We start from the raw sequence: 25,628 nt of genomic DNA on the forward strand, positions 1-25,628 counted from the left end.
AGCTCTCTACTAGGAAAACAAAGGTGTCAGTGCGAATGAGCTTAGTTCTGGCTTAATCATTTTTTAGTTCTCTTTTAAAAAGTCTGAAAGAATTGCTCACCAACAGAATAATAATTAATAAAATCTGTGAATTGCAACTTTACTTGCTAATCAATAGCTCAAAATAAAATCGATGTCCTTGACCAGTGTTCCTGGAGAGAATAACTTTAGAGGAACTTCTTTATTTTTGAAATCTTTAAGATTTGGTTCTTCTTCCCCCCAAGTCATTCTATATTTTCTCAGCTTACATCTTCTATTTAGGAAGTGTATTCCCAGCCCGCATTCTCTAGCTACACATGGAGTCTCTGGACTCAGTTTTCCATGGGAATGTCTTTCTGGATTTTTCATGACAGGGCAGAACAGTGGTTAAGAGAGCGTGAGCTTTGAAATAGCCTGACCTCACTTGAGATTTTACTAGCTATATGACTGAAATGAACTTTTTAAATTTCACCAAGCCTCAGTTTTCTTGACTGTAAAATGGGGGTAAAATCTGAAATTTTAATGTGAACTTGATAGGGTGATTGTAATGCTTTAGTGAAAAAATGTAAGCAAACTTCTCAACCCAGTTCTGTGCCACAATAAACCTCAATGAAGGGGAGTTTACAAATAAAATATATGAAAATTTTAAACTTTCCTCAAATCCTCCAATTGAAAAAGCTCCCAGATTATGTGACCTTGTATAAATCAAGTTAAAATGTTTTTCCTCCAGATCTCCCTATGTCTCAAATTCTATGATATTGAGTATGAAAGTGTATATTTCTATGACATATGCTATCTATGCCATCTGTGAAATGAATGGCAATCTGAGGAGGCCCCGGGCAGCATGCTAGTTTATGAACGTCATCTCTGAGTAAGGGCTCTGGAGGAAAGAAGTCAAGAGAAGTTACATTGATCATACAGCGATTAGACCAAATGGCTTAAGGACAAACAGGTAGTCGTTGTTGCGTTGTGGTTGGAGAGCACCAAAGATAGGACTGACCATTCCACACTGGAGCATGTATGGGGGTGCATGTAGAGATGGCACAAGACCAAAGAGATTGCTGAGCACTTGGTCCGTTGATCTGAAAAATGCAAAATTCCAAGGAGCCAAGTGTATATGTTCCATCAATTCCTTTCATATGCATTTTTCTAGGATGGGGGCATTCATTCAATAAATAAGAGTCCATGTATACCTTTTTATTAGCTGTGGGCCAAGCCAAGTAGCCCTACCCTCAAGGCTAGTGAGAGAAACTGTTAATTCCAGTAGAGTATTGTGGGACATTTTGGGAGTCTTAGAAAAACATTGATCCCTTCTTGGGGAAGGGAGGTGGTATCATGGCTAGGAGATGACATCTGAGATGACTCTAAAAGGATGAGCAGGGATCAGTAAAGTGAAAGGGGAGGAGAGGGGAGACAGTGGGGAAGGAGGGCAAGATAAACACACTCAGAAGTGATGGAGAGATTGGTTGACAGCTGGAGAGGGACACAGGTCCAAAGGAGGGATTGTAGTCAGTCAAAGATGTGAACATATCTGCAGGTTAGGGGAAGGAGTCATAAAACAGAGAAAGATTAAATGCACATGGAAGAGGGGGCATGTTTTCAGAGGAGGTGGTGGTGGCCTTGAACTGAAGGAAAATATCCCACAGTCCCACATTCTTCATGTTTAGATGCAGAACCAAACTCTGGTGTCATTGATTTCACTTTGATTAGAAAAGGGATTTTCCTTTGAATACCAGGGGGAAAATGTTTATTTACTTAGAACTGTTCTGAATGCAAAACAAATAGATTAAAAAAAGGAAACAGAAAAATGAATTTTACAGTTGAATGCCTGTTAGTACTCTGTATGGAGGAAGATACTAACTTCAAATTAGTTTTTCTGTTTCATCCATCCTGCAGACAGATCCTGTCTTGTGTGTGTGTCAGTTGGCTGAAAACATTTTCCATTTTTCTACAGAATTTTGAGTGTTTTAAAAACTCGTGTATATACAAGGCAGGGACTTATTCATGTTATCAAATATTTGATTTCTTGTGAGGTTAACGTTTTTCATATTTTTATTTCCCTCTTTCATGTATTGTCAGTTTTATCTTCTGATAAAAGGCTTTTCATGAAACACCTTCCAGCTAAAAACATAAATGTCTAGGATCAAGAGAATTCAAGATGCTCTGATGTAGGGTGGTTGAATTGGAGAAATAGGGAAAAAACATAAGTGGGGCAGAAAAAGGTACATGGAAATAAACGTTCTCATATATGAAAGGGACTTCAGTGCTTCCTGACCCAATCAATATGAAATGAATTAGTACGATATGCAGTTTCCCTCAAAGTGTTCATCCAGCACCATTTTGATCGCTTTTAGAGATAGGGGGCTCACAGCTTGTTGAGGTTCTTTAAACTTTTTGGGGTAAACTATGGTCTCAAAGAAGATCTCTGTATTAATGGATCAAAATTATTAATATACAAACCAATGGCTAGCTCTTATAGAGAGCTTCCTACAGGCTAGCGTGTTTTTAAGTGCCTTACGTGTATTAAATCATTCAGTGCTCAAACCGCTAAAGTAGGAAAGGATTATTATCCCCATTTTACAGATGAGGCAAATGAAACAGAGAGGCTAGACAAATTTATCAGTGTCACACAGCAAATAAGTAATCGAGGAAGGCATAGAAACTCAAAATTCTGACTTGAGAGTCGCTGCTTTCAACCTTTCACTGCATGAATGATGCCAGTCTTTCCTCACCCCTGGATTGGACAGATCAGCTGTTGCCTGACCGTGCAGACTTTCATAATGCAGAATCAAGAAAGATAAAAGGTACAAAATAAAAATCTATATTTAGTTTATGGGCTAGGGGAAGGCATTTCTGGAAGAAATGGCAGAGAACCAACATAGTATGAGAAAAGATGGAAAAAAAGGGAAATTTTATGGAGGATCTCTGGAGACTCTTTGAGCACTTCATGGCATTCAAGGAATGAAAAGGAAGAAATTGCATTATTTTGATGCAGTTTTATTAGCTGGACTGTGCTCTTTTCACTGTTGCACCATTATGACACTGGACCATATGGAGAATGGATTTAGTATAGTTACACATGCTCATGCATTATCCAAATCTTCATTTTTTGTGAACTTCTGCTAAAGCCTCTAGCTCATAGACAATCTGTCAAGTATTTGAAAAGGCTTGCCATATTCCCCTTATTTTTTCTCTTTCCTTATTTAAACACTTTAAATTTTATCAGTTATTTCTTTTTCCTTTAAAAAAATTAGCTTATTGAGGTATAAATGGCACAATAAACTAAACATAGTAAAAGGGTACAACTGGATACACTTTGACATATTTATATAACAGCTGTGGTGGTTTGAAGCTGTATGAACTCCAGAAAAACATGTTCTTTAAATGTACTCCATTCCTGTGGGTATGAACCCCTTGTCCAAATAGGACTTTTTGATGAGGGTACTTTAAGCTAAGGTGTGTCCAACCTCAGTCAGGATGGATCTTAATCCTAATACTGAAGTCCTTTATAAGAGGAATGAATTTCAGCTAGAAGAGAGCCAAAGAGCAACCAGCCAGAAGCTGAAATCAATGGAAGAGAAAGAGAGACCAGACGACACTGTCATGTGCCTTGCCGTGTGATGGAGGAGCCAAGGATTGACAGCAGCCAGCCCCATAATGCTGCCTGGGAAGAAAGTGCCCTTGATGCTCTGATAATGCCTTAATTTGGACTTTAAGTCTCAACACTGTAAGCTGATAAATTCCCATTGTTTAAGCCAACCCATTTCATGGTATTTGCTTGGGTAGCCCAAGAAATGAAAACACCTGCAATGTATCACCACAGTCAAAACAGTGGTTGTATCCATCATCCCCAGTATGACCCCTGGCAATACTTGCCCACTTCCTCCTACCATTTCTCATTGCACATATAAACACTGGCCTGCTGCCTGTCAAAATATATGTTTCCATTTTCTAAGGCCTCATTTAATTAGAACCTACAAAATGCATTATTTTTTGTCTGACTTCTTTCACTTAGAGTAACTGTTTTGAGATCTATCCATATCATTGGGTGTATCAGTTGTTTATTACTTTGCATTATTGAATAATTTTCCATTGTATGCATATTTCACGATATGTTTATTCATTTACTTGTTGATGAAGTTTTGGGCTTTTACCAGGTTTTGGATATTACAAATAAAACCGCTATGACCATTCATCTTCGTTCTTTGTATGGCATAAGATTTCATTTCTCTTGAGCAAAAACCTAGGGTTGAATGACTAGATTATACGGTGATGTATGTTTAACTTAAAAAAAAAAATAAAACTGCCAACCTATTTTCCAAAGTGGATGCACACTTTCAAATTCCATAAGCAGGTTTTGAGTTTCATTTCCTCCGTGTTCTTACCAACACTTGATAAGATCAGTCTTTTTAATTTTACTCATTACGATGGATGTTTATTGGCATATCATTATGGTTTTAATTTGCATTTCCTGAATGATTAAGAATGTGAACATTTTTTCATGTACTAAATTGCTCTTTATTTAACTTAGGTAGTATTAGTCCTCAAACTTTACATTCCTTTTTCCAAGTTGCTTTGACTAGTCTAGATTCGTTGCATTTTCAAATTAATTTTACAACCAGTTAGTCAATTTCTACTATGACAACCTTTTGGGATTTTGACTGATATTGTATTGAATCTTATCTTTTTTGGGGGTGGGGTGAGGTGCATGGTCTGGGAATTGAACCCAGGTGTCTCACATGGAAGGCGAGCATTCTATCACTGAACTGCCTGTGCACCCTGTTGATTGATACTGTATTGAATCTATAGATTGGTTTGGGGAGGACTGACATTTCAACAATATTGAGTTTTGTATATATATATTATACATATATAATATGAATGCTGTATTTCTCCATTTACTTAGATCTCCTTTAATTTATCCTAACAGTGTTTTGTAGTTTTTCACATTTTGGTCTTGTACATCTATTATCAGATTTATTCCTGAATGACTTGTATCTTTGTTATTATTTTAAATAGCATTTTTAAAATTTAAATTTCTAGTTGTTCTTTGCCGGTATATAGAAATATAATAGATTTTTATCTTGTATTCTGCCACTTTGCTAAGTTTACATATTATGCGTATGGTGTTTTTTTTTGTTTTTGGTAGTTTCCACAGGAACATTAGCATAGACAATCATATTGTTTGTGGAAAAAAGAGAGTTTTATTTCTTCCTACCCAATATGGAATAAATTATTTTTTGGCTTATTGTGCTAGGGTAGAACCTCCAATGCAATGTAAAATAAATACAATATGATCAGGCATCCTTGTCTTTTCCCTGGCTTTAAGTGGAGAACATTCAGTCTCTTATCATTAAGTACAATATTACCTGTAGGATTTTCATGGATGCATTTTACCAGGTTAAGAAAGTTCCCTTCTGTCTCAGTTTCCAAGGGCTACCATGACAAAGTACTCAAACCAGGTGGCAGAAAACACAGTTCTGGAGGCTAGAATTAAACAGGGTTCTTGAGATGGTTTGCAATACATGGTTTTCTTCAGCTGTGACATAATTGAATCTTTGCCTCCATAAATGACAATTTTCTTTCTCCATTTATGTGTCTTCTTATTTAGTTCTTTTTTTCCTCTTATATAGTTCTTACATAGTTTTTGCTGAAACTTTTTATTTGAAAGTCTGCTTTCTATATTTCTACTGAGATGATCATGATTTTTCTTTTCTAATTTGTTAATAGGATAAAGTAAGTTGATTGTGTTTCAAATATTAAATTAAAATGGTTTACTAACATTGCATTCTTGGAATAAACCCCTCATTTTCATAGTGTATTATACTTTTTATATATTGCTGGATTTGCTAAAATTTTTAAAAGGAATTTTGCAATTTAGTTCATGAGTGAAATTGGCCTAGGGTTTCTTTTTTGTTGTTGTTGTTTTGTCTTAATGTCTTTGTCTGGTTTTGGTATCAGGTTAATGTTAATCTCAGGGGTTGAGATGGAAAGACTCCTTCCTTTCCAACTTTCTGAAAGTTTTTGATTATTATTTCTTCTTTAAAATTTTGCAAGAACTTTCCAGTGAAATCATGTGTGCATGGAGTCTATTTGATAGAAGGTTTTTAATATACAAATTTATTTTCTTTAATAGATGTAGGATTATTCTGTTTATCTACTCCATCTTCAGTAAGGTTTGGTCATTTTTGCTTTTCAAGGAATTTTTCCATTTCATCTAAGTTGTCAAATTTATGAGCATGAGGTTGTTCATAATATTCTCCCATTTTCCTTTTAACAACTGCATTGCCTGTAGTGATGTCACCTCTATCATTTCTGATATTGATAATTTATGTCTTCTCCCAGTTTTCTGATCAATTTGACTAGAGGCTAATCGCTTTTATATGTTTCCTTAAAGCACTGTAGTTTCTCTCTATTCTTTTATGATTTCTAAATTTCACTAAATTCTGCAGTGATCCTTATTATTATTGTTTTTTCTTCTGCTTATTTCAGGTTTAATTTGCTCTTAATTTCCTAGTTCAGGTGTGAACATCTTTTTTTTAACTTTTTAAACTTTTTATTTTGAAATAACTTCAAAATTACAGGTCAGTTGCAAAAGTAATGCAGAAACAATACAGAGAAACCTAATATACTCCCTAGCCAGATATCCAGGTTTACCAACATTTTAACATTTTGCCACAGTTGTTAGATGACTCTATATATCTATATCATTAACATTTGAGAGTAGGTTTCATATATCATGTTCCTTGAACACTTAATACTTCTATGTATATTTTCAAACAAAAAGAATTTTTGCTTATATAACCACCTTAAATACAGTTATCGAGTTTAAGAAATTCAACACTGATATATAGTATAGAGTGTATATTTCAATTGTTTAATTGTCCCACTACTGCTTCTTTGGTATTTTCTCCGCTATTATTTGCTCTAGTTTAGGGTCATGTGTTGCATTTACTTGCCCTCTCCTTAGTCTCTCTTTCTCTCTTTTATTTTTAATGCAATTTTATTGCACAGCTGTACAATCCATCCAAAGTATACAATCAATGGCTGTGAGCATAATTTTATTGCAATGGACCAGATGTTAAATATTTAAAGCTTTGTGGATCGCATAGATTCTGTCTCAACAACTAATGTTTGGCATTGTAGCAATAAGCTGTCATAGACAAAATAAATAAAACTTTATTTATAAAAAACAGGCAGTGGTCTTGATTTGGTTCAAGGGTCATAGTTTGCCAAAGCCTATTCTAATTTCTTATGGTTGAAGATGAGTTCATTGACTTTAAACTTTTTTTCTAATGTAACATTTTTTTCTTTAAACATAACAGCATACAATCATGAACATTCTTACCATATGCTCATTTCATTCTTGGTATATAATCAACAACTCACAAAATCATCACATAGTTGTATATTCATCACCATGATAATTTCTTAGAACATTTGCATCAATTCAGAAAAAGAAATAAAAGGAAAAAAGAAAAAAACTCATGCATACCATACCCCTTACACTGCCCTCTCATTGACTGCTAGTATTTCCATCTACCCAGTATATTTTAGCCTTTGTTTCCCCTATTTTTTCTATACCCCTTATCACTCCCTTTCATTGATTGCTAGCATTTCAATCTACTAAATTTATTTTAACATTTGTTTCCCCTATTATTTATTTATTTTTAATCTATATGTTTTACTCTAATGTAACTTTTAGTGGTATAAGTTTATCCATAATATCTGCTCTAGCAACATCCACAAATTTTGATTTTTTGTCTTTACATTTCCATTTAGTTTAAATTATTTTCAATTTTCCCTTTGAATTCTCTGTTGACCTAGAGGTTATATAGAAGTATGCTATTTAATTTTCAGAGATCTCTCTGTAATTGATTTCAATTTACTTCCTCTGTGGTTAGAGATTATGCTGTGCATGATTTGAATCCTTAAATTTGTTGAGACTTATTTCATGGCCAAGAATGTGGTCTTTATTTATATATGTTCCATGTGCACTTCTAAAACAATTCATTCTGCTATTATTGAGTGGAGTATTTTACAAAAGTCAAACAGATCAATCAAATTGATAGCATTATTCAGGTATTCTAAATCCTTGATAATTTTCTGTCTATTTATTCTATCAAATATAAACAGAGGTATATTTAGGTATCCAACTACAATTGTGGATTTGTCAATTTTGTTCCCTGGCAGCATGTAATTAGAAATTGTTTTTTTATGCAATCTGACCATGTCTGACTTTAAATTGTGGTGCTTGGACAATTTACGTTTAATGTAATTATTGCCATGATTGGATTTAAGTCTACCATCTTGCTATTTGTTTTATATTTGGCCATCGGTTCTTTGGGTCTCTTTATTTTTTGCCTTTTTCTGTATTGATTATTTGTTATGATTTCATTTTACCCTTTGTTTTTGGATTATATATATATATATTTTTATTAATTACAAAAAATTAACTAACAAAACATTTAGAAATCATTCCATTCTACATATACAATCAGTAATTCTTAATATCATCACATAGTTGCATATTCATCATTTCTTAGTACATTTGCATCGATTCAGAAAAAGAAATAAAAAGACAACAGAATAAGAAATAAAATGATAATAGAAAAAAAACCCAAAAAAAACCTATAGCTCATGTGCAGCTTCATTCAATGTTTTAACATAATTACATTACAATTAGGCAGTATTGTACTGTCCATTTCTGAGGTTTTGTATTCAGTCCTGTTGCACAGTCTGTATCCCTTCAGCTCCAATTACCCATTATCTTACCCTATTTCTATCTCCTGATGATCTCTGTTACCAATGACGTATTCCAAGTTTATTCACTAATGTCGATTTATATCAGTGAGACCATACAGTATTTGTCCTTTAGTTTTTGGCTAGTCTCACTCAGCTTAGTGTTCTCTAGGTCCATCCATGTTATTACATGCTTCATAAGTTTATTCTGTCTTAGAGCTGCATAATATTCCATCGTATGTATATACCACAGTTTATTTAGCCACTCATCTGTTGATGGACATTTTGACTGTTTCCATCTCTTTGCAATTGTAAATAATGCTGCTTTAAACATTGGTGTGCAAATGTCCGTTTGTCTCTTTGCCCTTATGTCCTCTGAGTAGATACCTAGCAATGGTATTGCTGGGTCATATGGCAATTCTATATTCAGCTTTTTGAGGAACCGCCAAACTGCCTTCCACAGTGGTTGCACCATTTGACATTCCCACCAACAGTGGATAAGTGTGCCTCTTTCTCCACATCCTCTCCAGCACCTGTCATTTTCTGTTTTGTTGATAATGGCCATTCTGGTGGGTGTGAGATGATATCTCACTGTGGTTTTGATTTGCATTTCTCTAATGGCCAGGGACATTGAGCATCTCTTCATGTGCCTTTTGGCCATTTGTATTTCCTCTTCTGAGAAGTGTCTGCTCAAGTCTTTTTCCCATTTTGTAATTGGATTGGCTGTCTTTTTGTTGTTGAGTTGAACAATCTCTTTATAAATTCTGGATACTAGACCTTTATCTGATATGTCATTTCCAAATATTGTATCCCATTGTGTAGGCTGTCTTTTTACTTTCTTGATGAAGTTCTTTGATACACAAAAGTGTTTAATTTTGAGGAGCTCCCATTTCTTTCTTTCTTTCTTCAGTGCTCCTGCTTTAGGTGTAAGGTCCATAAAACTGCCTCCAATTATAAGCTTCATAAGATATCTCCCTACATTTTCCTCTAACTGTTTTATGGTCTTAGACCTAATGCTTAGATCTTTGATCCATTTTGAGTTAACTTTTGTATACGGTGTGAGATACGGGTCCTCTTTCTTTCTTTTGCATATGGATATCCAGTTCTCTAGGCATCATTTATTGAAGAGACTGTTCTGCCCCAGGTGAGTTGGCTTGACTGCCTTATCAAAGATCAAATGTCCATAGATGAGAGGGTCTATATCTCAGCACTCTATTCGATTCCATTGGTCGATATATCTATCTTTATGCCAGTACCATGCTGTTTTGACCACTGTTTTTGGATTATATTTTAATGTTTTTTATTGTGAAATATAATATATACAAAAAGCAGTAAGTTTCAAAGTACATTTTAGTAAGTAGTTATATAACAAATTTCAAAATTTGGTATGGGTTATAGTTCCACAATTTCAGATTTTTCCTTCTAGCTGCTCCACGACACTGGTGACTAAAAGAAATATCAATATAATGATTCAGCAGTCATATGTTGTCATATTTTCTCTATTATAACTCCGTTTCCTTTGATCATTCTTTCAATCTTTAGGGATATTCCAATTCTAACTTTTTCATGTTGAAAAGGAGTGTCAACAACATATGATGGGGAATGGAATTAGTTGATGTTCTTAGAGAGGCTGGCCTCTCTGGGTTTCAGGGCTTATCTGGCATAAGAACCATCTGGAGGTTATAGGTTTTCTGTAAAGAAAACTTAGTGCATGGAACTTTTGTTGAATCTCAGATAGAGTTCTTGACATTCTTTAGGTTTAACAAGAATGATGTTGGTTGGAGTTTGGCAAACCACAGCAATTAGCAATATCTAGTTGAAGCTTGCATAAGAGTGGCTTTCAGAACAGCCTTTCATCTCTATTTGAACTCTCTTAGCCACTGATATTTTATTTTGTTATGTTTCTTTTCCCTCTTTTGATCAGGAAGGAGTTGTCAATTCCATGGTACCAGGGCCAGGCTCATCCTTGGAGTCACATCCCTTGTTGTCAGGGAGGTTTCACCCCTTAATGTCACGTCCCATCTAGGGGGGAGGGCAATAATTTTCCTTGCAGAGTTGGTCTTAGAGAGGCCACATCTGAGTAAGAAATGAGATTTTTTGGAAGTCACTCTTTTGCGTAATTATAGTTAGGCTTAGCTTCTCCTCTATAGCAATAAGTTTTATTAAGGGCAAGCTTTAAGATCAAAGGCTTACCCTATTAACTTGGGAGTCCCCCAAATTTGAGAAAGTATCAGGGGTTTCCCAGGTGGGAAAGTTTAATAATTACATATTTTTTCTCAAGCCCCTCAAGGGACTTTGCCAATACTTTTTTTTTTTTTTTTTTTAAAGTATTTTGTTTATTTTATTATTTTTTGTTTGTTTGTTTGTTTTTTACATGGGCTGGGGCCGGGAATCGAACCGGGGTCCTCCGGCATGGCAGGCAAGCACTCTTGCCCGCTGAGCCACCGCGGCCCGCCCTGCCAATACTTTTTAATTACCTACCCCAAATAGCCTAGGATGTACTGTTGTTGGATTATTAATTACAGTTGCTTGTTTTGTTATTTTAGTGGTAGTTAATGATTTATAGCATATAATTCAATTTATTACAGTCTACTTTTAAGTGACTTTGTAGCATTTCATAAATAGTATGAGGACCTTCAATAGTATGGTAGAATTGTAGTGTACGACAATATTATATTGCCATTTCTCTCCTATTTTGTGCTCTTGTTTTCATACATTTTATCTTTATGCATATTTTACGTCATACGTTACATTGTTATTTTTGCTTAAGCATTCAATTTTTTTTTTTTGGCACGGGCAGGCATCAGGAATCGAACCTGGGCCTCCGGCATGGCAGGTGAGAATTCTGCCATGGAGCCACCATTGCACTGCCTCATTCAATTGTCTTTTTTTTTTTTACATGGGCGGGCACCCAGATCAAACCCGGGTTCTTGGGCGTGGCAGGCAAGCACTCTTACCTGCTGAGCCACCGTGGCCCGCCCTCATTCAATTGTCTTTTAAAGAAATATAAATAATAAGAACAAAATCATGTGTATTTATCCATGTAGCTACCATTTTAGGTACTCTTCTTTTTATTGTGCAGATCTACACTTTCATTGGCATCATTTTCCTTCCACCGGAAGGAATTCCTTTAAGAATTGTTGTAGTATGGGTTTGTTGGGTGATGAATTCATCCAGTTTTCATATGCCTGCAAAAGTCTTTAATCCACCTTTGTTTTTTAAAAGGTATTTTTGATGGGTGTTGAATTCTAGGTTAAGAGCCTTTTCCTTTCAATGTTCTATTGTCTTGTTGAATATGTTGTCTCTAATGAGAAATCTCTCAACTTTATCTTTGTTCCTGCAGATGTTGGAAGTTTTTGTTTCCTTTGGTGCCTCTGAGATTTTCCCTTTATCATTGCTTTTGAGTAATCTGATTATTCCGTGCCTGGATGTTTCCTCATGTTTCTTCTGTTTGGAGTTTTTTGAGTTTCTTGGATCTGTGGGTTTATCGTTTATATAAAACTAAATTTTTCAGCCTTTATTTCTTCAAATGTTTTTGTCCTAGCCTCATTGAGAATCCAAATGTAAACTAGGCCACTTGAAGTTGTCCCATGCTCATTGAAGCTTTTTTTTAAAAACTCTTTTTGCCTCTGTGCTTTATTTTGGAAACTCTCTGTTGTGGTTTCTACAAGCTTGCCACCTTCTTTTCCTGCAATATCCACTCCGTCATTGACCCCATCAATGGTAATTTTTATCACAGATATTATCATTTTCATCCCAAGAAGTTTTCTCTACATCTTCTTTATATCATTCATGCCTCTATACAATATTTAAATATATTCAATTCAAACCTATATTCTATATATATGATAACTGCTTTAATGCCTTTGTCTGTTAATTCTAACTCCTGCATCCATTCTGAGTCTGTTTCAATTGACTTTTCCCTCATTTGTATTATATTTTTCTCATTTTTGTATCCCTGTAATTTTTGACCTAATGCTAGACATTGTGATTTTACCTTGCTGTATGTTGTATATTTTTATATTCCTAATAATATTCTTGAGCTTTCTTTTGGGATGGTTTTAAGATTATTGTTCCATACCACAGTAACATTTATTTGGCCTCATTTTAACTAATTATTCCCAACTACTGAGTCACTTCCCTTTAAGTCTACCCAATGACCCGTGAATCGTGACGTTTTCTAGTCTGATTTGTGGAAACAGACTCTGCTCCCAGTTCAGTGTGAGTTCTTCTCTCAAGGAAGTAATCTGGAGCATTGTAGATTTCACCTTGCTTATTTACCTTTTCTCAGGGATTACCATCCTTTGGTTCTTGATGTCAATTGTCTCAAAATCATAGTTTCATGTATTTTGTCCTGCTTTTGCTGTTATTGTTGTTGTTTTAAGGTTGGTTGGTAAATCTAGTCTCTTTTACTGCATCTTTGTCAAAACATAATTTTCTGCTATTTCTCATTCATTACTTAGCTGCTCTGGAACTCTCTAGCTTTATACCTCTTTAAATATACCTCTTTAAATATATTACCTACAACAGAAAACAATATTCCAATTAAATTCTGAAAAATAGAGAGGAAAATAGAATTTCCCCTTTTCTAGTCTATTTTATATGCCTTTTATGAATGCAGCATAAGAAGACTTTATTTTTTGTCAGTCCATTGCACTGTGGGCTCTCAATGTGTATGCATACAAGTAAAATTCCCAAACATTCCTTACTTGTGTAGCTATAAGCTGTGCCTCCCATCTCGTCTCATGCAGTTGTTCATAAATTTTCTTTCTAGCTGCAGAACTTTTAATTTTTTATTGAATTTCATTTTATTGGAATCCAAACAGGATTCACTGATTCACTGTGAGACATAGATTTCAGGAGGTACCCAGAATTCATATGTAGAGAAAGAATTAGAAAGAAAATCAGATTCTTGGGAACAGAAAAAGTTCAACCAAGTGGATGATAGAGGTGGTACATATGGTAGTTTAATCAGAAAATAAAAGGTGAAGCAAAGGTCTTCAACCAGTAAAGACTTTGATGTTTAAGCAGATCATAGAGCTTAAGGAAATGCTTCCCTTTTAGTCTGGTTTGTGGAACTGTGCTGTACTAGTTTTCAGAGTCTTAAACAAGGATCTAGAGAGTCTCTGGGCTAAAAGTGAAGTAATGAAAAGAATTGCTAGAAAGAATCATTTATGTTTTGAACCTGCTCCAGGAGAACTGAGTGAATCTGAAGACTAGTTGAGGAGATTTTCTACAGTTTGCCCATGACAGCATTCTTAGTTTTATCCAACTGAAAAGAATTATTTGTATATTTGAAGCTACTGTGTGTGATGTTTGGCAGGAGACAGAATCAGAGCAAGGTGGCACAACTGTGAGGAGGGGCTGAGAAAGGAAGAGGCCCATATATACGGTTCTGATGGAACAGCACTGTTCTTCTTCTTTCAGCTGCATCATATTAACGCAAAGTTGACCCATGACCAAGCAGTAAAAAAGCAGAGACTTACCTAAGTGGTGGGTGAGGAATTTCTTCAGATTGCGTGGTCATTTGGGTGCAAAGTTTTTACTTCTTTGTAAAGGAGAGATCCAGTTTTATTTTAGCCATATCTGAGAAAATCATGTTCAGGGAGTAAAGGTGGATTCAGTGCTCTAGGTCTGAGCAGGGACCAAAAGTACTATTCTAAGGAAAAAAATGGGTGTATTTTTCTTTTCCTACATATTGTCTCATTCCTCTTCATTTTTGTTTTTCTTCCCACTTCTCGTAACTTTTGCTTATTTCTTTGTGCAATATTTTTAATCCATTTCTCTTCTTTTTTCTTTTCTTCTTTAAATTTATTTTTCAATATAATGAAATGTAAATTTGACGTTTTATCACCCACACCATTCAAGCCTGTCCAATCATGCTTTGCTTGCCAACATTGCAGGCAATGTCTTTATAGGAGCCAAGAGGGTTTGGCCAGAGAGAAGACAGAATAAGGCCACCAATGAATTTGTTTTTTCCACAACAATCCATGTGCATCTCCTGAACATGATCAGTGAGATGGGACCAATGAAAAGAACAGTACTAATAACATATAACATTATCGAGTGTTGACTATTTGCTAGGCGCACATTTAAGTGCTTTACGTGTGCTGATTCATTGACTCCCCAGTCCTATGAAACAAGTACTATCAGATCCTTGATTGATTGAGAAGGAATATTCCTTCCCAAATGCACATGGCAGACTTCATCTTTCTCCTTGGGCTAAAATAAACAAGTGGAAATATAAGATAGTCTCACCTGAGTACAAAATCTAACAAAATTTTAATTTAATTCAATGCACATCTATCAAGCACCTACTATACACAAGGTACTCTAAGGAATGATTGAGTCATGACCCTTAACTTTCAGGAGCTCTAAACCAGATAAGAACATACTGTTTAACAAAAAACAAAGAAACAAAAAACAAAACACACACACACACACAAAAGCGAAACACAAACAAGCAAATGTTCATAAAGTATAATGGGGGTCTAGAGCGTTGAGAACTTATTTCTTGCCAGGAGACTGACAAGGGCTGCATGGAGGAGTTGGAATTTCATGTGGATCCTAAACAAAGTTGAGGAAGGGAGTGTGATATGAAAACAAAGAGATAAGAAAATGCCAAGGACTTCTGTAAAGGCATTCGTGGGACAACAATGCAATTGAAAAGGCATTTCGGGCTGGAGTATGGAAGGTCCCAGGATCTGCACTAAGCTGTCAGGGTTGTATTCTGTAGGCTTTCATAGGCTATCACTGATGAACTTCAAATAAGGCAGTAACACGATACGAGCTCTGTGCATGGATAAGTGCACTGGCAGCTGCTGGCAGACTGAATGGATAGACCCATCAGGAAAAGGGGTTAAGAATCAGAGCCAGTTCCTAGCAAGGAGTGGCTGCATAGCACCAGGATTAAGAATGAAACCATGGAAGCTAGGTGACCTATCTTTGAATCCAGGGCTTATGAGCCAGGACCTTGGGGCAAGTGACTGGATTTCTCTATGCTTCAATATCCTTGTCAAGAAATCAAGGATCTAATAGTGCTTGTTTCATGGGATTGGGGTGTCAATGAATCAATACATGTAAAACACTTAGATGTGTGTCTAGCAAATAGTAAATACTCAATGTTTTATATTATTAGTAAGGCAGTGGTAAGAAGAGCTGATAAGAGCTGGGTTTGAAAGTAATTGTACTATATAATTATGTCATTATTTAGATTGGAATTATTTTCAGCTATTTGCCTATTAAAATTCTGTCACTTAATAAGAAAAGCAAGAAATCAAGTTGTTATCACAGCACTTATTACATTTCATTTATTTCTTATGACTGATATCTTCTGCAGTCTGTCTCAGAATCTGAGATAATATACTGGTTTACCCTGACATATATTTGTTTTTAAAGCCAGCTTGAAATTGTAATAAGAGCCATTTGAGCTATGTGGTCAGGGTTAGTTGCAATAGATGTTTCATCTGTGAGTAGATGACAGTCCCACCAATCCCTGCCCTGCTTTTCTGGCCTCCCCTCTGCTCTACTTATTGCTGCAAAGCACAGGGAGCGCCCCTCCCAGAGGTGTCTGCCCAGAAGCAGATGGAAGGCTGGGGAGGGGATCTCCTCAGATGTCCTGTGTGTGCCCCCATAGGCTCCTCCCCTGGGATGCGAGAAAAAAGGCACAACACAGAATGAAGCTGAAGACAGAGAAAAAGAAGCAACTCTTCTTTGTTTGGGGCAAGGAAATGAGAAAAACGGGGAGATAAGCAATCCTCCTTACTGTTTCCTGTGCAGTCTGTATTTGAAGCATGCTATCTGTGAACTAGACCACACAGAAAATGTGAAGTTCCTGATAACAGAGACATCGGCAGTCACCATCTAACAGTAAAATGTTTATCTTGATTTGCTTTGGAGTTTAATAATAATAATGTCCAAGACCTGAGAGAGAAATGATGGTGAGCATTGGCGGGAAGGCTGAGCCCATCTACAGGTAGCGAAAGCTCCCCTAGGGGAAGGGCTGAAATGGGGAGTGCTCTGGGGGCTCATGGCTGAGCAGCTCTTTTCCTAGGCACCACAGGACACCCCTGTTTCAGGGTCGCGAAGTTGTGGAGCTTCCTGCAGACTTCTCTTCCAAATCAGTTTACGGAAACGTGAGGATACTCTGGGAAATAATGAAGTTCTCATTTCTGTTTTGGTTTCTATGGTGGTCTTTGCTTTTGTTTTTTGTTTTTGTTTTTCCTTGCACAGAAAGTATGGAGTAGCAGACTCCCCCGAAAGATCCTGGAGTACAGATGACTGAACCAATTCAATAAAGGAAGGGAGATGACTAAAAGCCCCACTCCCACATTTCCTGTGCCTGTTTGCTTCTTGTACCATGCTCTCCCTCCACCTCAGTATCCCAAGAGCAAGAAGAGAAAAATGGGCTGAGCATCCAACACCGGGAGAAAGAACCTATTCTCTACCAAGAAGCTGATTATTTCAGTAGAGTTGTTTGTGTGTGTGTGTCTGTGTGTTTAGGGGGGTGTTGGAAAATCTGTCCTTACTGCATATCGTGTTCCATCCTAAGTACTTTCAATCAATAACTTTCCTTGCTGAGCTGACTTTAAAACTGACAATGAAAGTAGCAGTTACACTTACCCAAGAGAAGATGAGGAAACCTCAGACTGGTTACCGTGTTTGCTCATCAACCGACATGATTTGGGCCCCTTCTAAAGAAGAAAAGGCCAGTAAAGCACAGAATAAATGACAGTGGCAAGGAGCTGGTGAAAGCAAGAAAATCCTAACTGGGGTGGAACGAAGTGTGGGAAACTCTAGAATTTCACTGATTTACCATTGATAAAATAACAGAAGTCTATTTTCCCCTTCTCAGGGCCCCTTTATTCACAATCCGAATGTGAAAAGTAAGAAATCCAACTTACCTAAGCTTTACACTGTGCTGATTGTGCATGTGATGCTGTCACTTGAGAGTGTTGCCGCCAATCTCCTTTCTGAAGGCCTCTACCCAGTCGCCTCCTCTACCCTTTGAGGACAGGAGGAGGAGCTCAACAGGCATCTCTTTCATTCTTGCTGTTTGCTTTTCTGGAGGTCTGCGGCATTTGTTTTCTGGCCTCCTCTTCCTCAACTCCTGCACCAGCAGGGTGTTCCCCTTCCCCATTCTCTTCAGGGGGCTCATTTCCATGTCAAAGACCTCTCAGGAGAGAAAGGCCTTTCTCTTCCACCTCCACCGTGTTTGTACCTTAACTCACCTTAACTCCATCCTGCCCAGTCCTGGGCCACAAAGACAGCAGCAGTGAGCAGAACCTTATTTAGAAATGGAAACTATAAGAAAAAAGCAACAAAAATGCTTCTTTCTGTGAAGGATAAGAGCAATTTAATTGCCCTTAAATATTTCAATAAGTGTGATTACTATCTCTGACAGTAAACATAGAAATGAGAATCATCCTTCAGTGAAGTTGCAAATTTTCCTTAAGAAAAGTGAAAATGTTAAGACCGATATATACAGCAAGGTACACCACTGCAGCCGAATTTAGGAGAATGGATGTGGAGATGTGAGCCTAGTTTAACTGTATTTATAGAATGTTTCCTATCATGCTCATCCAGCACAGTGAAATGGAATTTATTTGGACACAAAGAAGGCTCTCAAATTCCATGTTCTTCTTCTTCTAATGCTGGGAAACTTTGAAGTCCGTTACTTCTCCTCACACTTTGGTCAGACAGTGGGAAACCAAATCTGTTTTTTTTTTTTGCCTATAAATTGCCTAGATTAGAACACACCAAAGATGGGACTTCATTTGAAATATTGTCTGGGATTTTGAACAAGGCTGTTTGATACTTTTCTGATGCCATCAAAAGCCCAAGATAACTCCTGAACTGACCATCCACCTGAGCTTGACCAGAATAGACACCTTTAATGGATTGAACTGTGTCCCCCAGAAAGACATGTTCAAATCCTAACCCTTGGCCCTGTGAATATGAATTTCCTTGGAAATAGGATCTTTGAAGACATCATTAGTTAAACTGAGGCCAAACTGGATTAGGGTGGGGCCTAATTCAATAAGACTGGTGTCCTTATAAGGATAGGAAATTTAGGTCCAGAGTGAGAGACAGACAGAAAGAGAGAGAGATGGCCGTGTGAGAAAAAACAGAGACTGAGTGATGCCACCACCAAGCCCAGAAATGCCATGGGTTGCCTACCACACACCAGAAGCCAGGGGTGAGAAATGAAATAGAGTCTTCCCTTTACTAGGGAACCTGGCCCTGCCAACACTTGATTTCAGACTTCTGGCCTCCAGAACCCTGAAAGAGTAAATTCCTACTGTTTAAGCCAACTAGTCTTTGATACTTTGCCCCAGCAGAGCCTCAGCAAACTAAGCCAACACCCCATCGGGCTTTTGCTGACAATAGGTTTTCTGGTCTTCCAGCCAGAGGAAAGTCCTGATCTCCTGGCTCCTGCTTATCTCTCATGCTCCAGAACTTGTCCCCTCCCCTTGGAAACTAGCCTGGGGGTATAGAAAAGGCCTGCTCATTTCTTGTCCCAGATATTTTACAAAATATTCCTTTTGTTCCGAATGCTCTTCCCCCACTTTGTACCTAACTAACTTCACTTGGTTAATTCTTATGTCCAATTAACTCCTGGATCTTCAAAAACTCTGTTAGATGTTCCTCCTATATAATGTCACAACTGGCAGGAGGGAGAAATGAAAGAGTGATGAGGAAGAAATAAAAGTTTGATGTGGGAAATACATATTATCCCTAAAAGCACAATAAATATATTTAATTACATTAACCTGTAGAAGCTTTATTTGTCAACTAAGAAAACACTTTTGATCTCCACTGTGTGTGTGTGTATACATATATATATGTATGTATTTTTCTTTTAACTTTTTTATTGTATAGTATGACATATATACAAAGCAAAGAAATAAAAAAACAATAGTTTTCAAAGCGCTCTTCAACAAGTAGTTACCGGACCGATCCCAGAGTTTGTCATAGGCTACCATACCATCCTCTCAGATTTTTCCTTCTAGCTGTTCCAGAATATAGGAGGCTTAGGCTTAAATATTTGTTTATCATCACAATTTACTTTTTTTCCTTCTTTATTTTATGAAAACTAACATATATACAAAAGAACACTAAATTTCAAAACACTGCACCACAATTAGTTGTAGAACGTATTTCAAAGTTTGACATGGGTTATAATTCCACAATTTTAGGTTTTTACTTCTAGCTGTTCTAAGATATTGGAGACTACAAGAGATATCAATTTAATGATTCAGCATTCATATTCATTTGTTAAACCCTGTCTTCACTGTGTAACTCCACCATCACTTTGATCTTTCCGTTCCTCTCTTTGGGGGTGTTTGAACTATAGCCATTCTAACTTTTTCATACTAGAAGGGTCTGTCACTAACATGGAGTAGGAAGATGGAACTATCTGGTGTTCCGGAGAGGCTGGGCCCTCTAGGTTTCAGGACTTACCTGGACCAGAGACCCATCTGGAGGTTGTAGGTTTCTGGAAAGTTACTCTAGTGCATGGAACCCTTGTGGAATCTTATATATTGCCCTAAGTGTTCTTTATGATTGGCTGGAGTGGTCCTGATTGGGGTTTGGCAAGTTATGATAGCTAGCAAGGTCTAACTGAAGAGTAGCCTCTTGACTCTATTTGAACTCTCTCTGCCACTGATATTTTATTGGTTACATTTCTTTCCCCCCTTTTGGTCAGGATGGAATTGTTGATCCCATGGTGCCAGGGCCAATTTCATCCCTGGGAGTCATCTCCCACGTTGCTGGGGAGACTTTCACTCCTGGATATCATGTCCCATGTAAGGGGGAGGGCAATGATTTTACTTGCAGAGTTGGGCTTAGAGAAACTTAGGCCACATCTGAGCAACAACAGAGGTTCTCCAGAAGTAATTCTTACGCATGCCAATAGGTAGGCTAAGCTTCTCCACCACCTACATAAGAGTAAGCTTCAGGATTGAGGGCATGACATATTGATTTGGGTGTCCCTCAAGTTTGACACAGTATCAGGGGATTCCTTGATGGTAAAGTTCCAAATTCTTTCTCCCATCCCTCAAGGGACTTTGCTAATATTTTTTTATTATCTGCTTAATATACTCTAGGACATATCCAGGCATTACAATAATCTATACAGAATTAAAAGACCTCTTTCTTATTCTGGGCTCCCAGTATTTCAATTGTTCAAGTGAGTAATACAGATAGATTGAGTTAGATTATGCACTATAGATAGGTTGAGTTATATATCATGTGCTACAGAAAATTTCAGTCCCAATCCAAATAAACCTTTCTTCCTTTGGTCTCAAATAATATGTGTGGTTCTGAAATATAGACACTGTCTTCCTTATCCACTGTGTATATTTTGATTGCCAAGTTTCTGGGTAAGGGGATGAATCCCCGCAGGCAGCGTCGAGAGATGGGTTGGGGTAGGTAAAGGTGTCCACATTTCCAGGCACTTTGAGTCAATGGGGAGAGAAGCCAGACACCCTCAGTCTTGGATGAACCAATCTGGAGCTAAGTAGCCAGGTATCAAAAGTTAGAAAATAAGTCAGGCACAAGTCACCTTCAGTAGGCCAATGTTTTCCTTATTTGCTCAGGTACCTGGCAGAGGGTGCTTTGTCACATGGAACTTGAAGTCCCCCCTGAATGTGTCACTTCCATTGAAAGCATTGTTGATTTCCCCTAATTGATGCTCTGATAACTGGCAGTCAAAGAGAAAGATAAGCCCAGACTGGGGCTAGCTCCTACCCACCTCAGTAGTTTCTCCCAAGATTTAGTAGGGAATTGAATTAATTATTGGAACAATTCTCTAAGTCAATTAATAATAAAAACCACAACAGGGTGCTTCCTGGCTCCCTGCTTCATTTGAAGCAATTTCAGAGCTTTATGGACAGATACATAAAAAGCTGTTTCTCATTCTAGTTTCACAAATGGAAATAAACAAAATTATTTTAAAGGGAAATGACTAGCCCAAGGTCTTAGTAAATCAGTTGAAAGACAATGCACTATCCTTAAATAGCTTTTAAAAATTTCTAAAATAGAGATAATGAAACTATGTCAATATTGTAAATTGGGATTTTAGAATATCCCAAATTTCTAATTGGGATGTTCATTTTATACATTTCATTAGCATTCTCTCATTGCTCAAAAATTCTTTAATGCTATAACTTTCCATCTACATCTTGTGTAGAAAATCTGGATAAAGCAATATAGTGTGGAAGATTCAGATAAAGCTTGACCCAGGATTTACATTTGGAGATTTTAGGTTTAAATGTTTTTATTTAATTGCTAAATACACAACTGAATTATTTGACTAAAGGGACCAGTCTGCTTATTTCAATGTTGTGCAAGAGGTATTATGAACTTCCTCTGAAGTTCCTGGGAAAGCGTAGTGAAGGGCATTGCTGATTCTTATATTGTGTTCCACCCTAAGCACATCAGAGTAGCTTTAGAAACTCCTGGCCACTGCTTACCACACTCTTAGCTGTTAAAAGGGAAGTCAGAGAGGCATATAAGTCAAGTAGGATGACTTACATAATTCAAGGAAATACAAGTATAGTTCTAGTGACATTTTAGTTCACTGTGGTTGAAGTTTTAATGAAGAGGAAACAATGATAAGTTACATCTTTTATGCAGGGGTGGAAGAAGACTGTACTGAAGGCCTGGGAAGCATATGGCTTATATCTGGTAATGTAGAAATTTATAAGATTTTTCTCATTCTAATGGTGATGGCTAACCCCCATTGGAATATCACTGATGTAAAGGTACTTGGAGATGTTTGGGGAAGATGAATCCCATCACTCATTAATACCAATACCACAAGATCACATTTTAAGAACAAGTTCTTGAAAATTGATTACAAGAGACTGGATGTTGGATGTTTGTGAGATGAAATCCTAGATTCTGGGTTTGCATGTTTTCATAACAAATTGCTATTAAACTAGAACATTCTGGGCATTTTCCTACATTAAGTAGGAAAACAACATTTTTAAGTGGTGAGTTTTAAAATGTGAAACAAACAGTGAAGTATCTAAAGGGACAGAATACACCAAAGGAAACCCACAAACCACAGACTAAGACGTTGTCATTCTGAGGATTGACCACCACAAAGTGTTCACTCCCTTTCCCCTCTCAACGGCTACTTTGAGCCAATACCAAATATTATGGGCATAAAAAACTTAGGGCAGTAAAAATCTATCTACTGTGATTTCCTAGTTTTTGTTTTTCTTCCTTGTCTACTGCAACTCTACACGAGAAATGAGAACTGGCTTTCATCACAACTATTAAAAACTAGAGGCCAAACACTGGGTGTAGTTTACCTGCTAGTGAATGGTGGCCAAACCTCAGAATTTTGCTGCCTTTCTAGTACTCTAATGAGAAACAATAGTTAACAAAAGAAAGTAAATCTAACCAAATCTTTCAGCCCAGAAAATTAAATGTGTCTATGAGAGAATAGATGGTCAACATGACCCCTTTGGCAGAGGTCTTGGGACTGGGAGGGAATCTTGCCAGACTTTTAAAGCTATTGGTGTGTGTGTGGGGGGAGAAGTCTAGGAAAGCAACCAAAGCATTGGAAATTTTCTTTGATCATCTTCATCATCTACTAGATATAGAACCGTTGGATGAATAAATGAGAAACCTGTGCCTGTACAGCTACAAGTCCCATGGATGATGCCCTGAAACTAACAAACATTTAAATTTTAGTTCTATCTACGCAATATTCTAGAGAAGAGCAGTGTGTGCAGTTCCTGCCAACAGAATTCCTTGTGAAATTCTCATAAGTGAAAGATGTTTAACATCACGGATAGACGCATGAACCGGACCAGCTGTTTCCTTTGTGTGGAAGGTTGTTCTAGATTTATGCATAGCTGTTTCCTCTTGCCATGTAAGTCTCAGCTTACACGTAACCACCTCAGAGAGGGTTTTCTGAGCTCCCAGTCTCCCTGCCAGTTATTCAGTAAGATATGTTATATCTTCTTCAGCATACTTGCTGCTACTTGCTATTTTCTCTTATAGTTTATGTTTTCCCTGACATTTGTTTTCTGCCCCCGCCACTTGAACTTAAAGTCCACGGAAGTTGAAACTTTGATTTCTTCATCACTGTTTCCCTGAATATAGAACATTTCACATAAGTAACAGGTTTTCAATAAATGCTTGAAGAATGAAAGAATGAATAAATGAATGAGTGATAAAATATAGATATATTATACTGGTATTGAATTCTTGGTTTTCCAGGGAAAATTAGTTGGCCTTAATATGCTGCCTCTCATCTTCTTTCTCCTCACCAATAATGTTAAAATGCATATTGGGGTTTATGTCAGGCTTTCTCTAAGACCTTGGAAAAGCTTTTCTTAACAGGGAAATAAGATTATCAGATAATTTATTTTTAAGATACACAAGTAATAGATAAAAGTAGAGAAAGGAAGCTACCTTAAAACAGACAATGGCTCCTGTGCCTACCTGATTTGATTGAAATATGATTAAATACGTTATTCATATCTAAAGGAAAAAATAAACAAACACCGATCAGTCATGGAAGCATAAGAACAGTCTTTGATGAAAACTTGCCAGGACCTGTCAGGCCCTGTGTGTCCTGAGAGAAGGAACGGTAGCCGAACACCTGTCCTCTGATAGATGGTTGTATCTAGCCATCTCAGCAAGATTAAGAATTTGCTTCTTTAACTCTCTTTGTTCTGATTCCAGGATTGCCAAGCAAACCTTGCACCATGATATGTGCTGTCCAGGCAGAGTGCAGCGATAGATGGGCTTGATGTCCTTCCATCCTTGGAATGGTTGCTGTCCATCACACACAACTAATAAATTGACACTGGGTTTAAATATCAACTCTGTGAGCGTGGTAAAGATGTGTTGTCCTGAACGAGATGTGCTGACAGTTGACATATTTGAACCTGCTGGGTTCCTGGTCATGTTTTGGAAAATTTATCAGGATGATGAGCGAAGATCTTGTAATGAAGGCACCAATGTCCATCTACCGTCAGCATTTGAAGCCAGACTCCACAAAGGGTTCTACAGCAGGTTCTGAGGAATGGAGCCTGAACAACCTCTCGGTCCATCATCTGTTGACCTGTGTTGAGCTGCATATAAATAAGCCGATTTGACAAAAGGATCAGGTTGGTGACTTGGGTCTTTGTAAGTCCCTCCTCTGTTTTCTGAATTGCTTTTCACTAGAGGTGGTGTCCCTTCTGATTTCAACTACCTCACATATCACCACTTACAGGGTGGTCAAATCTCATTCATGTTGATGCCTTAAATTCTCCCAAGCTCCTTCTATTTGAAAATACTTTTTTCTTTAATTGTCTAATAAGAATCAGAAAGCAAGTGATAAGGTAGGGGGGAGAGTGTCATTCTTTACATCCAAAATAATATTATAGTTTGGTATGTGGTTGGACAAGATAGTAGAACTATGTGTCTTTCCTGACAATGGGAGAATGAAGCAATTAAGAATATCGGCTTGAAATCAGGAAGACCTACTTGCAAAGCCTTGTGTTGCCGCTGACTAACTATTTGGTTTGGGGAACATTTTGCAGTCTCAGTTTTCTCATTTGCTAAAAAGCAATAAGAACAATCACTCCTTAGGAGCAAATTTGTCAAGATGAAATAGTGCATTTAGGGCTGAGCACTCATGGTTCCTGGTTCACAAAGCTCTTACTGAGCGTTATTATTATTAATTGTTTCATCATCTCAAAGTACTGATGATAAGCCAGGACTAGGCTTTCTATCTGTCCTCACTCTTAGATCCTTTTCAGCTCTTGTCAGAAGGGAGAGCCCCTACCATCTCCTCAGTCCATTGAAGACAGCTTCTGGGCCCTGAGGGACTTGCCAAAGCCCACGTCTCTTTGCCCCAT

At 37.2% G+C, this 25,628-nt stretch overlaps 2 long non-coding RNA genes across 2 annotated transcripts in view; one reads left to right on the plus strand and one right to left on the minus strand.

Annotated features, from left to right (window-relative positions):
* Positions 1-17,758, minus strand: part of LOC143669125 (uncharacterized) — a 40,677-nt gene extending 22,919 nt beyond the window's left edge. Inside the window, exons 1-2 of the long non-coding RNA XR_013168735.1 lie at positions 17,664-17,758; positions 17,383-17,453 (exon numbers count right to left, since the gene is read on the minus strand). This is a non-coding gene — a long non-coding RNA (uncharacterized LOC143669125). The remainder of the gene's footprint in view (positions 1-17,382; positions 17,454-17,663) is intronic.
* A 6,917-nt stretch (positions 17,759-24,675) lies between these two features.
* LOC143669126 (uncharacterized) overlaps positions 24,676-25,628 on the plus strand; it is a 103,472-nt gene continuing 102,519 nt past the window's right edge. The window contains exon 1 of the long non-coding RNA XR_013168736.1: positions 24,676-24,893. This is a non-coding gene — a long non-coding RNA (uncharacterized LOC143669126). The remainder of the gene's footprint in view (positions 24,894-25,628) is intronic.

Source organism: Tamandua tetradactyla, chromosome 25 (genome assembly GCF_023851605.1).
Source record: "Tamandua tetradactyla isolate mTamTet1 chromosome 25, mTamTet1.pri, whole genome shotgun sequence".
NCBI lineage: Eukaryota > Metazoa > Chordata > Mammalia > Pilosa > Myrmecophagidae > Tamandua > Tamandua tetradactyla.